This window comes from Electrophorus electricus, chromosome 3 (assembly GCF_041902795.1).
Source record: "Electrophorus electricus isolate QZ-2024a chromosome 3, ASM4190279v1, whole genome shotgun sequence".
Taxonomy (NCBI): Eukaryota; Metazoa; Chordata; class Actinopteri; order Gymnotiformes; family Gymnotidae; genus Electrophorus; species Electrophorus electricus.
This window is the reverse complement of record NC_137499.1, coordinates 3059314-3075277: the sequence shown is the minus strand read 5'-3', so window position 1 is coordinate 3075277 and position 15964 is coordinate 3059314. Positions and strand designations below refer to the sequence as shown.

The window sequence follows — 15964 nt, the reverse complement described above, 5'->3', positions numbered from 1 at the left end:
CAGTACCTTCAGTAACATGTGAGCAAAAAAGTGGCAATGTTTTGCAATGATTAATTCTGTAGCAGACACACAAGTCTAAAGAAAAATATATAAGTCAGTAAATGTGTGATTGGATGACAACACTAATGCCAATTTTTATTGACAATATTCTACTTCTCTGTCTCCACCTCACTCGACCCCTATCCCCATCTCCATGCAGCTGCTACATCTCCAGTGATGTAGTAAAGAATGTCACCACATTCAGGTTTTTCTGTGTGGTATTTCTCTTTAATTCAGTCATGTTGATAGTAGTCCTGTGGAACATCCACTTCCGACAACCTGCGAACCAAGGCAGGAATCTAAAATCTATGGCAAAGGATGCTTTTTTAGTTGTGGGCATTGCCTGCCTACTGGGCATCAGCTGGGGTGTGGTCTTCATCTCATTTGGTCAAGCAACCACCCCTGGCCTCTACCTCTTCTGTATACTAAACCCACTGCAGGGTGAGCCAAGTTGACACCATGTCTACATTGCCTGTCTGTCACTTAAATTCATTACATTTAAAGCACTGGACCTCATGCAGAATCTTTGGTATTCTATTCCTTAATTTGTTTTAATTTGTATGATGCAAGTCATTTTTTTACAACTGTGCCAGGTCAGAATTAAGTATTATAAATTCACCAAATTACATTTGTAAACAGCTTATTTGACACCACAAAATTTCTTTATAAGCCTAAACATGGGACCTGGAAGAACCAGAAACCTGGAATAGTCACTCTGAAAAAATCAGATAGTCACTCAGAATTCTGAAACCAGTCTGTCACTGGATGACAGCAAATACAGATACACAATATACAGACTACAAGTAACATATAAAGCTAAAATGGTTAGCACCATATTGTCACTGCAAGAGCCACACAAGACAACAGACAAAAGTGTAGTTGTGCATTAACACCTGGTGGTGCAGATGACAGATGCAAAACAAGCAAGTGGTGAGAACCTATGAGGTTTCTGTTCAGCATTAAGCATAAATGGCATCAATGCTGTTTAAGATTAAACTTTGGTACAAATTTGTGGGATCTTAATGGGACTTACTCTCCCTTTTTTCTTGCTTCCTCAGGCTTTTTCTTGTTCATTTGGCAATGGGTGTCCAATTCATCACACAGCAAGAATCAACCTATTGTGGACACAAAAACCTCCACTACCTAAATGCATCTCTGTGGCCACAATGTTGTTCAATTTCAAAGTTTATTTGTCATGTACATAGTCATACATGGTATAACTGGCAGTGAAATGCTTTTTGTAACTGCTCTGTCCGTGACTGAGGAGAGATGCAGGGAAATAGAATGTGCTTTAATGAATAAATAAATATGTTATGAATAAATTTGTTATGATGAATGAAGAGTGGAAATGTATACTATGCATATATACACTGTACAATTCCAGTTTTTACAATTTACAATTGACCATTTTTCCAGCTTTTTTTTTATAATGATGTTATTGTGGATATCATACGCAGAGTAGTCCCATCAGTTCCATTAGTGGCCCTGATTCAGGACCCGAATGGCTTGTGGGAAGATGTTCCTCTTCAGTCTCTCTGTGTTGGTCTTCAAGGAGTGAAAGCGCTTCCCTGACCTCAACAGAGAGAAGAGCCTATTGTTGGGATGGGTGGAGTCCTTTACAATCCTTCTGGCCTTGGTCTGGCACCGCTTGTAGTCCATGGTCTGCAGGTCAGGAAGTTTTCCTGGCACCAGTTCTCCAGGTGTTTAATCTCCTCCAGGTAGGCCCTCTCATTGTTGTCCAAGATCAGGGCAATGGCAATGATGGTGGAGCTGGAAGTGGCCACACAGTCGTAGGTGTACAGTGAGTAGAGCAGGGGGCTTAGCACACAACCCTGGGGAGCTCCGGTGCTGAGGGTGAGGGTGGATGAGGCGCAGTTGCCCACCCGTACTGATTGTGGTCTGTCTGTTAGGAAGTTGGAGATCCAGTCACACAGGGATGGATGCAGTCCTAGATCTTCCAACTTGGTAGTGAGTCTGGAGGGGATGATAGTGTTAAATGCTGAACTGTAGTCGACAAACAGCATTTTAACATAATTACTCCTTCCTTTGTCCAGGTGGGTCAGTGTGGTGTGGAGCACATGTGCAATTGCATCATCAGTGGAGCGGTTGTGGCGGTATGCAAACTGCAGTGGGTCGATGGAGGCTGGCAGTGAAGAGGTGATGAAGTCTCTGAACAGCTTATCAAAGCACTTCATCACGACTGATGTGAGGGCAACAGGGCGGTAGTCGTTGAGACAGGAAGGCCGAGGTTTCTTCGGGACAGGAATGATGGTGGACTGTTTGAAGCAGGATGGGACGATACCGTGTGTCAGGGATAGGTTAAAGATGTCAGTGAATACCGAGGCTAGCTGGTCTGCGCAGGCTTTGAGGATTCTCCTGCAGATGTTGTCTACTGTGTTATTATTGTGTTAATATGTATACTGTTTACACTCTGCTTTTATGCCGTGATCTTTTCCTCCTGTATTTGTCTATTTCTGAGTGTTTCTTTAATGGTATTTTCCTTCATGGGTAATTTCTTTGCTTGATGAAAAAAGTTTCTGAACTATTTTTCCTCAAAAATGTGCCACAATTTCTCTCTCTCTCTCTCTCTCTCTCTCTCTCTCTCTCTCTCTCTCTCTCACACACACACACACACACACACACACACACTTATTAAATACATCAAGTTGACATTAATTTCAATTTTTATTTTACCTGTTCAAGCACATCTTAGTCTTCAAGAACCCTTATCCAGGACTTCCTGTTTCAGTGGGGTATAAATATGAGGTAGCGTTGTTTGTCATCATAGACAAAAACTAATTAAACTAATTAAATGACATAAAGAATGACCTTCATGAACCAGCCAATGTCTATTAAAAAATGAAAATGTCAATTTATATACTGTTCAGGGAATAATTAAGCACTAATGTTTAAACCAGATATTTGAGAAATATACCCTAACAAACATAGCAGCTGTGACTTATGTGGTGTCTACACACCCCTCTTCTGGTACTACTATCATGCCATCTGTTCCAATTTCAAACGCTCATATCAATCACCCACCCACAACTCTTAAAAGTCACATTTGTGCATGAGCTTTCATAACAAATGTTGCAATTTTGTTTAAAAATTGTAAGCAAGTTACATGAGTACCATACTATTCTGGCTAAGCTACTAACTACCATACAATTTTCAAAACATTTGATATCAAGTGGTGGTTCTACAGTTCTACAGTTAATGCCTGTAGCTTCTCGTGTTTCCAAAAATATTTGACTATGAAATATCAGTTTATGGAGTGTGCTTTATTACAACATACCAGTGATAGATTTGACTATGCCTGTATAGAGAATTAGGCACGGCTTTGTACACACTGCATCCCAAAAGATACCAGTAGGGTGCATTCAATAGACCCTTATTTGTATATGCAAAATAATGAGAGGTTGGATATAACAAGCAGGAAATGAGCTCTGGGAAAGTTACACTGACACCCTTTTTGACACCTTCCATTCTTCACTGTTGTGAGATTTCTTTAGAAAGATTTATGTCTGTTTTCAGAAGCAGCCACATTCTATAAGGTATCAGACCGTCTGAATGAAATGTGAGGTGAGTTTCAGCTTCTGCTACATTCTTTCATGTTTATGGGAGAGAGCTTTTCATGCGCTTGAGAGGCAGTTGAGTAAACTTTAGCTGCTAATGTCATTTTTTTAACAATGCTGATCATGTGTGCTGCAGTCAAGACTCAAGGACAGAGTACAAGCAAAAAAATGAACACTATGTCTTCACAATGGGAAAAAGCTAAGCAGGTAAATACATGAACAATGTAAAGTGCATAAAAGTAATACATATAGCATAATTAGCCTGTTACAGACAGACATTGGCAACACTCTGAGCTTCCTGGGAGCCGCACACTTATATTGTCCTGGACCCGTAAATGTAGTTTTGTTTGTATGGGTCATCATTGATGGATTCTTGGGAGTTTGCTTCTGCATCCATTAAAATTTAGGTTTTCCTTCCAGTTTTTTCTTCCAAAACTATGGCAAGTGAGTGTGAAGCAGATTTCTGTAGGACATTTCTTGTACTCATGCCCAGTGTGCTGAGACATAACTGATATATCTACCACTGTCATTTCTATTGACCTGTGGTTCAGGTGGTTGTAGAAACTAAAGCGAGAGATGGCCTTAACAATCATCAATACAAACACATTAAGTCCAACATACACATCTCCTTGTAATGTCATCAAGGTTATTCACTGACCATGTGAGTAAATGGTTATGTTTTCCAAAAAAAAATAATTAGTTTTTAAGCTAACTAACTTAGTGTTCTTAGTTATTGATTACATAACTTCGGGAAGCCTGCTCTACCAGTCTTATGAAGAGTAATGAATGAATGTGCAATAGCATGAAATTATTCTTCTAACAGGCCTAGCTATGCCCAGTAAAACTTTCAAGCTGTGTGCGAGAAACATTTTCATGGGTCAAAGCATGTAATATAAAGACTAAGCAAGTGAGCAACCCATCATGGCTGCATGTGTGTGTATGTGTGTATACATGGGAGAAAGAATGGCCATTTTTTTAGAAATATCTTGTTACGGTTGAGCCCTCCTATCATCCATGTTTCCATGGTTTTCTTGTCTCATATTGATGTTTTACTTTCTCCATTCCTGCTTCAGTCCTTGTTTTGCTTTTCACTGTGCATGATTTGCCCCAGTGTCTTATTTAGTGTTCATTAGTTCATGTATTTAAACCCTGTCTTGTTCCCTGTGTCTTGGCTGTTTATTGTATTAAGTAGAACCATTATTTTGTTTATCCAAGTCTGTTTATGTCATTCCTAGCCTGTGTGTTATTCTTAGTCTGAGTTTATCCTAGCCTTCATGTTTCTTAGTCTCTGAGTTTTTCCTAGCCTCTTTGTTATAGCCTGCTTCCCCGTTTGCCTTTGTGTGCTTTTGTTTGTTTGTGATCATGTATTCTCAGACTCTCTATGTTGGCTCTATGACCCTGGACTACTCTGACGACTTTGAGTCTGGATTTGAGTCTCGCACTTCTCCGCACATGTCTGCCTCCTTACCACTTACTGTTACACACCTGCCCTTTCACAAGTGAAGGTTCCCTGTATAGAAATTAGACACAATTAGATACATGACTCAGGAGCATAAAATCTAGTAAACAGGTTTTCTGTGGATCAGAGTGAATTCACATTAGAATGGGAAAATCAAGTATTCTGAGCGACTTTGAATGACTGAGCACTTTGGCCATCAGTGCTAGAATAGCTGGAGGCCAGTATTCAAAAACTGCCAACTTTGTGGGGTTTTCTCATGCAATGGTGTTAAGAGTATACAGAGAATGGCATGATCGAGGAAGAACAGCGAAAAGAGATCTTATAGATGTAAACAACTTGGAGGATCTCCAGAATCGGTCTGATGAACAGGTGGTGCACAATCAAGCAAACTGCAGCCAAATACAACAATGTTTGTGCTCCAACTACCAGTTGAATCCAGATTTGTTACACCCTGCTGAAGGGAGGGTCAGAATTTGGCATAAGCAGCAAGAATCGATGAACCCTTTCTGTCAGCTGTCAACAGTTCAGGCTGGTAGAGGTAGAGTAATGGTATGGGGAATGTTTTCTTGGCACACCCTGTGTCCCCCCCCCCCCCCCCCCCCCCCGGAGGATGAACGTTAAGACAGTAGAGCTTTCCTAAGCATTGTGGCCAACAAAGCTCATCCCTTCATGGCAGCCATTTACCCTGTGGCAGAAGGACACTTTCAGCAGGATAATGAACTATTCCACAAGAGGCATATAGTTAGGGATTGAATCCAGAAAAATGACAGTGAGGTTCTCTTGCTTCGCTGGCCTTCACAAGTCTATAGAGCATCTCTGCAATGAGGTAGAACAGATTGTTCAGAGCATGTCACTACCGCCATTTAATTTGTAGCACCTGTGAGATGCTATGTTATACGCATGGGCCAAGATTTCTGCAGAATAATCTATGCCCTGACGAATTGCTCTGGTGCTGTGGCCAAAGGAGGTCCAAGACACTAATAGATGGGTGTCTTTAATAAAGTGGCCATTCAGTGTGTGTTTGTATACACATACACATGTACTTTTTCTTTTTGTTCTTACATACATCTCTTTTTGGAAGCACATTGAATGCAGGAAATGGAACACTCAGGAAGTTAGAGTGTACTGACAATGTTTAGTGGTATGATCCGTGTCATGCAGTATTAAAATTATGTGAGTATGACTGGTACTGCAAGGCTGGAAGAAAGCAAACAAAGAATAATCCCATATTACTTTTTGGTGGTTGCTCTTTTCAAATAGCTATTGGAATTATAGTACTGAACTTCTCATTTTTTGAGTAATAAGATTTGATCTTTCATCTAGCTGTGTAACGTTGAGCGGTGAGGAGGCAGACGTGTGTGCTGAGAGGAGCGAGATTTAATAGGGGCAAATCCAAAATCAGGGTCGTTTCGGCAGTCCAGGGTCACAGAGCCGACACGGAGAGTCCTGGGATACATTACAAAAAAAAAACACACGAACGCAAACTAGGGAAGCAGGTTATAACTAAGGCAAGGGAACACTCAGGACTAGGAAACACGAAGACACGGAGTACAAAGAAACAACCATCAAACATTCATTCAAAATGAAACCAACAGTCAACCCTCCAAACAAACAAACAATGAACAGCCACAACCAAGGCACATAACAGGGTTTAAATACATGAACTCGAAACGAGGGACAGGTGTACACAATCAAACAATGTGAGGACAAAACGAAACTATGGAACAGAACTAAACACGACAGGGAAAACACAGATCATGGAAGGGACTGATTGTGACAAGCTGTATGTTTGTTTGCAATGATATTAGGCAAATGAATAGAAGTTTGCTTTCTAGCACCAGTTTATACAATGAAAAACGAAAAACATGCACATGTATTGTGTCTCATTCCAGTCAGCTGCAGTGTAGGCTCAGTATACTAGTCTGTGAGTAAAACATTCTAGTCAAATTCCTATTAAGTACCAACATTTTAAATTTCTCCACATTAATAATATGGCCTACTGAACGTTTAGCTGATAGTTGGTTCATTCAGATTATGATTCAGTGAGCAAGGGGTCTGAGAAACTGGTCATCAGTGAACTGTACTTCTGAATATGTACTTCTAAAAGTGAAAGGCCATCAGCTTCACAGGACTATTCGGTGAATATGTTGTAATTAAATGCAATGTCAGAATAAACATCAGGAAATTATGAAAGCTCTTCTCTGGCAATACTGTGTAATGCCACATTACTTCTTTTTCTGCCTGTCTCAGATTGAATTCAGAAAGTGGAAAATGGAATTTACTGTAACAGTTCTCATTATACTGGTTCTTCCTATGAATGGAAAGATGAGCGACTCTACAGAAGGTAACCAACGCCCAAGCAAATGGTCCATCTCTCTATTTACCAATTTATGTGTCCAAAATTGAAATCTATACAAAGAATCTAGCAAAAATAAAATGCAAAAGCAAATAATCACACAAATTACCTTTTAAAACTAGCATTTTACATAGAATGAATGTAGTATCAATACTACATCAAAGGTTCATGTATTGATACCTTTAATGCAAAGAAGAGATAAACCGATGGCAGAAGAAAAACTTTTATGACTGGTAAGCCTCACTATTTAAAGTTCTAAAGTAGTTCAGCCCAATATAAGGAATCTACATACTGATGGCACTTAAGAGTCTGTTTGTAAAAAAACAAAAGAAAAACCAAAGGTGAAGATTTAAAAAAATAAAGCACACAGATCCAGGAAGCTGCAGGTCATCAGATCCTCGAAGGGGAGCAGGGGAGCTGTGAAACGCAAGCACAAAAGAAATTACAGAATTTTTAATTGAACACTATTGTTGATACATCCTATAAATCATATAATTTACACTACAGCAACGCAACCTCAGAGATACTGTTGATGCTAGACGTTGAGCTGGTTCAAGATCAGCACAACCTGTTATGGCTTAGTTAATTGAAAAGCAACAGTTTCTTTTTAATGTACATTTTACGTGTATTTATACAGTACTGCACAAATTGTCTTATTTCTCCCAAGAAATGATAACATATTTAGCTGGGCAGTAAATATTTTTTATATAAAATACATAAGTAAACACAAATAAAGTAATGCATTTATGAAGATAAACATAAATACACAAAAGAACATAAATATAGTTTTAAAACTAAATATTTGTTAATGTTTTCCAAAATGTTTCTGGTGATGGCTAAAATATCACAGGTTTGGTTTGTATTTTGGATAATCTGGGTTATCATTTTCAGCATGAACTTCAAAAATATTTAAATACATTTAAGACACACTGACTGAATACTTACAGATGGGCAAAACAGAACCTCACTCTCAAAACAAAAACTGTGGGATCACTTGGATAAAGTACATAAAAAACACATTTATACAGGAACATTTTCTTGGGTAATCTAAAGTTTACATATACTCAACCTTGTTTTCTTGCTTCCCTATTTCCTCTGTTCTCCAGCAGTTTGGATTTCATATCCTATATATATTAACAGTTCTCATGATCAATCATTTATTATTAAAGAAAATATCACTGACTTACAATGCACGTGGAATGGGAAACCATGTTATATAGAGTGCACAAGTGCCAATCTCACCATGAATCTCTCTAATCACTTGAACAGTTGGACAATAAACCCTGGCTCCAACAAACAGATACTTGGGCTAAGTAAGAAACTATATTGTGTTTTCATACATAGGTTTACCAGGTTTGTGTTTTAAATAAATTGTTAAATTATTTGATGACACGTTATTAATGTTTAGTTTACTTTAGTTTAGTTAATGTAAAGTTTACTTATTGACTTTATCTGGAACTATTATTTGACAGATTCTTCAGGAGAATTCCTTTCTGAATGTAATGTCACAAAGTGCAGACCAGACACCATGTCAGTCCTAATGTATGGTGTATGCGACAAGAATTCAAATGCAAAAAATTTTAAAAGACTGTTGAATATGAAGAATGCATGTTGGAACTTATTGCTTGATCATACTATTTTAAATACATATTTCAAGTAAGCAAACAATTCTTCTAAAGAACTTCATGATATTGATTAGTACATGTCCCCAACATTATTCTGACTGCAAGCTTTATCAATACTTTTGCAACAAAGGGAAGAGAAAAAATGTATTGCTGCCATCATCAGTATGTCATTTGAAGGGAAAAGCAAAGACTATGACCTAGAGGACCTTGCCATGACTGTGGTTAAGATGGATATGAGTCTTGTAACTAATGGTTATGTGCAGATCTCTTCTCCAGAGGTAATGCTCAACATATATGGTTGGTACAGAAAAATTAATGATTAATAACAATTACTTAATAAAATAAAACCAATAAGCTAAAAGAGAGTTTTCATTTCAAGGCACATACAACAGCTGTACCATCTGACATTTTTTTAAAGCAACAAAATGTGAAAGTCTGCCTTTAATATGTGCTGTCTCAAAGGTCTTTAGTTATGACACGTCTGTGGAAACATGGATCCCCATGGAACCCTTTCTAAATGCCTCAGGGGTGCAGGGCAAAGTCGCGGTAGTGTCATATCCTGCTTCAGCAGTCCACCTGTTCCTGGTAAAAAAAAAAAAAAAGATTTTGTCCACTTAGTTTTATTTTTTTCTTTGATGATGGCTCTGTAAGTTTCTGCTCATTCACAACTGAGTGATATTTTCAGAAGTAGGCATAAAAGGCCACCATTTTCTGTTTTAAATGTTTGCAGGCTAACCAGAGCAATGTGCTTGTGATGTCTGAAGTTATTCGTGTAGAGGTTTTTGGACGTGACATAAAAGACTTATCAAATCTGCTTAGCATCAATTTCACAGTGAATAACAGTACAGCAGTATCTGTAAGTGACTTTCTAGAAATAAATGTCAGGAAATCATAGTTTTGTCACTCTTAAATTCTTGATCAAGATTCCATCACTTGTTCATGCTTTTAAATGATTTATTATGCAATTTTGTTAATTTTCACAGAGAAACCATAGGCTGTCATGTCAGTTCTATGATGACAAAGGTATGTCAAATTTTGGCGCATTCTTTACAATTTTAGTAATTGGCAAGGAAAGAGAAACACCATAAATACAGTTTCCATTAATAGTCAAATGCCTTGGACCTCTGGACAAATTATTCAGATCCTTACTATATACTGCGTTTATATATCTCACTGTTACTAGAAAGGGTGGTCATATATTTTTCCTCACACATTGGGACTGGGAGTTTGAGGGTGCAATGACAATTTTTCTCTTCCTGGGATCATGCTTTTCTGAACTGACATCAATGTCAATCCTGGAATCTTTTGGAGCCACTCCTCCAGCTTAGGGATCCACTATCTCTACTGGATCAAACTTGGTGTTAACCTTCCACATTCTCTTTATTTCTTCTTTCAGTCCGTAGTATTTTCTTATATTCCTTCTTTTGGATGTTTCCACCACTTGGGACTGCCACATCTATTATCACTGCTGTTTTTTGCATCTTACCCACAATCACATGTCTGGTTGGTTTGCCACTTTTTGTTTATCTGCCTGGATCTGGAAGTCCCCAGTCTTGTTTTTCTCCACCACTGTCTGGATGTATCCAACTCATATGTCCCTGTACATGATCCCTGCCACTGCGGTATGTGTATGCTTTCCCTGACAGCAACTTGCATCCCTTTACTACATACTGGATTATCTCAGAGTCATCTTTGCACATTTGGCATCTTGGGACTTCTCTGGTGTGATACACCCCCTACTTCAACCAACCTACTCCTCAGTGCTTGATCTTGTGCTGCCATAATTAGTGACACTGTGCTGTCTTTCAGTCCTGCCCCTTCCAGCCATAATGGGATGTACATTCCATGGGCAAGGGGCTTATCCTGTCATGACACCTGCTCTACTTCCATGGCGACCACATCCTCCATCTGACTGAGACACTCCCTCATCAACTCATCCTTGGGGGCCATTGCTTGGATGTATTCAAGGATGTTTTGTTTCTCACCCTGGACAGTGGCTCTTAACCCCTTTCCCCTTCTTTGGTGTACAGCCTTTGGATGTTAGATCTTGGAATGAGTGCCCCATACATTGTGAAGAGTTTTCTGGTCTTGACATTGGCAGCTGATAGTTCTTCTCTTGGCCAGCATATTGTGCCTGCTGGGTATATTATGACTGGTAGGGCATATGTGTTTATGACTTTGATCCCATTTGTCAGTAATCCTCTCCAGAGTACTAGCCTGGTTGCCATAGCAACCTGCATTAAACTCACCTCTCCCCTATTCCTACTTCATAAGCCTCCCTACTTAAACACACCCTCAAGTATTGCTGTTGCCACTGTGTCTGCATACCAATCTATGTTTACTACCTGCTATTGCTGTTTTTGTGCCTCAGACTGTACTTGTATTCTTGTATTCCCCCCCCCCGAATTTACCATTCAACTAAATCGGGAGGACCAGTCTTACTCTATGGAGTTACTTGGATGTTATTGTCTGTTTAGTTTCTACCTCATGGTTCCAGTGTAATTGGAGAATTCCTTGGTATTTGTAGCTGTGCTCCAGGTCTGTTATATAACCTTGTGGAATTTATTTCACCTCAGTCTTGATCACTTTTCCTCTTTTCACTATCAGCCAACTACACTTCTCCAGCCTGAATGACAGTACACACTGCGAGTCGTTTTCTAGTCTTCCCGTTCTTCTTTTGGCCATCCTATTCTGCCTGCTGAGTATCTGATGGATGGTAGGGAATAAATGTTGATACCTTTGATCTTGTTATTTCTGTTCAGCTGGCTGTTAAGAAAGTAAGTATGTTTTGGAAGCTGCAATCATAGATCTTAAAGGAATATATAAGCAAATCAAGATTCTTTAGAAAGTCAAAGCCACTATATTCTGTAATGAACTTGGAGCTGGTGAACTTGGACCCAATACCTGAGCTTTTCTTCATACCAGTTAATAGCTGGGCTGCAGCATTTTGCAATCACTGCAAATGAGACAACTCATTTAGAAATGGCCCGTTGATCCCATGATACAGCATGTTACAGCAATCTAATCAGGATCCAACAAATTCAGAAAAGGCATTGGCATTTCAGGTAAGGTCTTTGGAATTAAGGTCTTTAAGAGGTCTAAGATGGAAGAAGATACTCTTAACCACCACACTGATTTGTTAGCTCACCCTGAGTTAAAAAACAAACAAACACTTTTTTTTTCGTGTACCAAAACACCTGTCTTACTCTGTGGAGATACATGCATGTTGTTGCCCTTCTGATTTTTGCCTCATAGTTCCTGTATGATTGTTGGATTTCTATTATATGACTTGCAGTTGCTTTTTTATTTTCTAATTTGCTTTCTACACTTTCACTGAGAATTCATGTGTTGATTTTATGCCTGCTGATATGATGTCCTATCAGCCTCAATGTAATTATTACATGAATGTGACTAAAGACATTTATACTTTTGCACAAATATATACCATTTGATATTGTATCATTTTGTGATTAATAGCTGAAATCTGACAACAAATGTTTTAAAACAAATTTAATGACTGCAGTATCAACCCAATGGTCTCAAATACTGCACCAGTGGAGTGACTATGGATCATTCACCACCCTCGACTACTTTAACAGCAGCAATATTGTGAAGTGTTCATATAATCACATGACCCCCTTCGCAGTGCTTCTGGTAGGCACTGAATTTGTCATTTAATGTATTATTATATAATTATTTACATAAATCAGGTCAGCATGCAACTATTTTTTCTAATACACTTACTAGCCACTTTATCAGACCTGTATTTTAACTCACTGACCCCTTTATTAGGTAGATCTGTCTTATAGTTGCAGTTTATTTAATGGTGACTATAGATTGTAACCCATCTGCTGCTATTGACAATAGACAGCCACTCACTCCCCCATTCATCTGTGGTCCAACCATATGATTACTACTGACTGGATGTTATTTGGGTTTACAACATTTACACTGATGTGGTAGTGATATCTGGGTTTAGAGTAGCCCACCACCCAAAAATATAGTATTACTGTGGTCAGAAACTCTCTCATACTATATACATAGAAAGTGTTACTACAGGGTAGCCATTTATAATAAAGTGGCTGATAATTATAAATCATACTCTCTAAATTCTTTCTTTCTGCCCATCTCTCAATTTGTCTGTCTGCTTCTCTCTTTCATTAGGAAGATATGAAAATTGATGAGCAGAACTGGAGAATTTTGTCATATATAAGTTATGTAGGGAGTGGTCTCTCATTATTCTTCTGTGCAATCTCAGTATTTGTCTACATTGTTAACAGGTGGGTAGTTATTTGTTCAGTGTTACTCTTGGTGTCTAACACAGCTATATATATATATATATATATATATATATATATATATATATATATATATATATATATATATATATTATATATATATATATATATATATATATGCATTTAATTATTAATGTATACAGTATTGCTGAACAATATTATATTTTTTTAATGTTTATTGAAATATATGAAGGGCAGAGCCTGTTCACATGCTTACATAATATATGCTTTTGTTTTCATAGGAGTCCAAATGTAAACTACTCCAATAGTATCCATGTGTCTCTGAGTGCTGCCCTGCTCCTCCTAAACATGAGCTATCTGTTCAGCGAATGGACAGCCACCCTGGGTATAGAGAGTGTGTGTGTGTTTGTGGCCGTGGCAATTGAGTACAGCCTGCTGTGCTGTTTCTTCTGGCTAGCCATTGAAGCTTTACACTTGTACCTGCTTATGGTCAAAGTGCTCAACACCTGCGTCCAACACTACATGACCAAGCTGTCCCTGTTTGGTTGGGGTGAGAAACATTTCGTCCATTTGTACAAAACACACTGCGATACTAGCCCAATGAGTCATGAAAATGTAAATTATAATAGTAGTACAGTATATTTCTCCTGAATAATATATTATATGAGTAAAGAAATGTCATTATTGGTGCATAAAAATAAAAGCAATTATAAAGAACATTTGTGACTGCAAATTTGTTGTTTTTTGTGGGGTCCTGACATGTTTCCTGGTAGGAGTACCTGCAGTCCTTGTTGGCGTTTCTCTGAGTGTGTATGATGTTTTGCCTCTCTATGGCACCAAAAACATTACATTATCAGACAGCCAAACAAATTCTAAAATGTGAGTTAACACTATTAAATATGCCTCGTAATCATTATGCTGCATATGCAGTAAAAATAAATAAACAAAACAACCTCTATGAAATACCTGCTTGAAATTGTTCACTTGATTGGTTAAGAACATTGCCAGTATATACTGCAGCATTTTATTAAAAAGTCTTTAGGGTTGTACAACGACAACAACAGAAAATGTTTGCCTTAATCTCCTAACAGATACTTCTGTTTATACCCTGCAGCTGCTGGATAACCAACAATACCTTCCTCTATGGAATGAACCTCACCTGTCTCAGCCTGATGTTCCTATTTAACATGACCATTCTCTTGACAATGATCTGTCAGATCATTAAGCTTCAATGCTGGGGCACTAAACACAGCAGACTGACTTCTGGCAAGAACATTTGCATTGTGCTGGGCCTGACCTATCTATTGGGAATACCATGGGGATTGGCTTTCTTCAGCTACGGATACACAAACTACCCTGTCATCTACCTCTTCTGCATCTGCAACAGCTTGCAAGGTAGTCTGGATACAGGCAGACGGAATTATGAAAGCTCAGAAGGTATAGGCACAAGTAGACATGTTTGTGAAAGATTAGGAATGTGCTCAGCAAAACATTCGGTCAACCAATCAAATAATATCAAATTTTCTATTACTAATATTAAGGAAAAACACGATTCAAAAACAGTGGATGAAAGCTTTCAGGGATCAACAAGATCTAAAGTCCATAACACTAAATGATGCCTTCAGGCTGTCCATAGGAAAATTATCATTTTCTTGGAGAGAAGGATTACACCATAAGTATTTAATATTTGCCTTTGTACACCACAAATCACCTGCTGTCTCCTCACTATTATTTCATTATAGAGTGAATTACTGGTGAATGTCATCCGATTAGATTAAAACAAACTATAACAACTAGTAATGCAGAGAAAACATGAGGCCAACGCCTACACTGAGAAAAGAGACTTATAAATGACAAATCCATAATCAGAGTCAATTAGATTGTCCAGGTTCAAATAACCAACACAAACATAACCAGAGTACAAATTAAACCAAAGCAGAAACACAAAAAGCACAACAGGATACACAGAAAAGGGCAAAACAGTGTGGAACACTGAACACGGACAGAATAAACACAAAACAAGGTTATACGAACAGCAGCTTGTGCAGAAAAAAGTTAGAACAAATAAAGGCTACATACAACAAATACAACAGAGTCTAGAACAATGAACACAGGTAGTGTAGGCTGGAACACAACTAGGACAAACAATGACCAGCCAGGAGACCTATAAATCATAAGGTTTAAATTCATATACTAAAACTGATACAGGGTGGTGACAAAGAGCCAGAAGAGAAAAGCAAAACAAAGACATGAAACAGAAAGCTAGGGGAGAACCAACCATGACACATAGTGAAAATATTAATAATGCAAACCATGTTTAGCATTATGTACTGTCATACTGATAAATGTGTGAGATGCTATGGATGATTCATGATTTGATGAAAAACATAAAGAAAATACTGGGTTGTATCTGCAAAAACAAAAGTCGACAGCTAGCCGTTTCAAGAGTAGAGAAAAGTAAGATTTCACAAGGCGTTTGATGAGCAATAATGTGATGTGGGGAAATAAAAAACCCCAGGAGGAAAGGTCATTTTCTTTACAAAATGTCTGAGGAACTGAGATGTGTGGGAATATGATATGAAATTGTTTTCTGTTCATGTCTAGGTTTATTCATGTTCCTGTGGATCTGTACCACAACAAGAAGCACCAGG

The 15964-nt window shown here is 38.3% G+C and overlaps 3 long non-coding RNA genes across 3 annotated transcripts; all 3 read left to right on the top strand.

Annotated features, from left to right (window-relative positions):
- The first annotated feature begins 3545 nt into the window (after nucleotides 1-3545).
- Nucleotides 3546-7348, top strand: LOC145653845 (uncharacterized). Its single transcript, XR_014120051.1, has 3 exons — nucleotides 3546-3621; nucleotides 3751-3821; nucleotides 7324-7348. It is a non-coding gene; the product is annotated as an uncharacterized LOC145653845 (long non-coding RNA).
- A 1-nt stretch (nucleotide 7349) lies between these two features.
- On the top strand, nucleotides 7350-9032 carry LOC145653844 (uncharacterized). Its single transcript, XR_014120050.1, has 3 exons — nucleotides 7350-7417; nucleotides 8536-8742; nucleotides 8902-9032. It is a non-coding gene; the product is annotated as an uncharacterized LOC145653844 (long non-coding RNA).
- Nucleotides 9033-9190: 158 nt separating this feature from the next.
- On the top strand, nucleotides 9191-12699 carry LOC145653843 (uncharacterized). The gene is made up of 5 exons (XR_014120049.1): nucleotides 9191-9332; nucleotides 9517-9639; nucleotides 9785-9910; nucleotides 10038-10077; nucleotides 12578-12699. It is a non-coding gene; the product is annotated as an uncharacterized LOC145653843 (long non-coding RNA).
- The last annotated feature ends 3265 nt before the right edge of the window (nucleotides 12700-15964 follow it).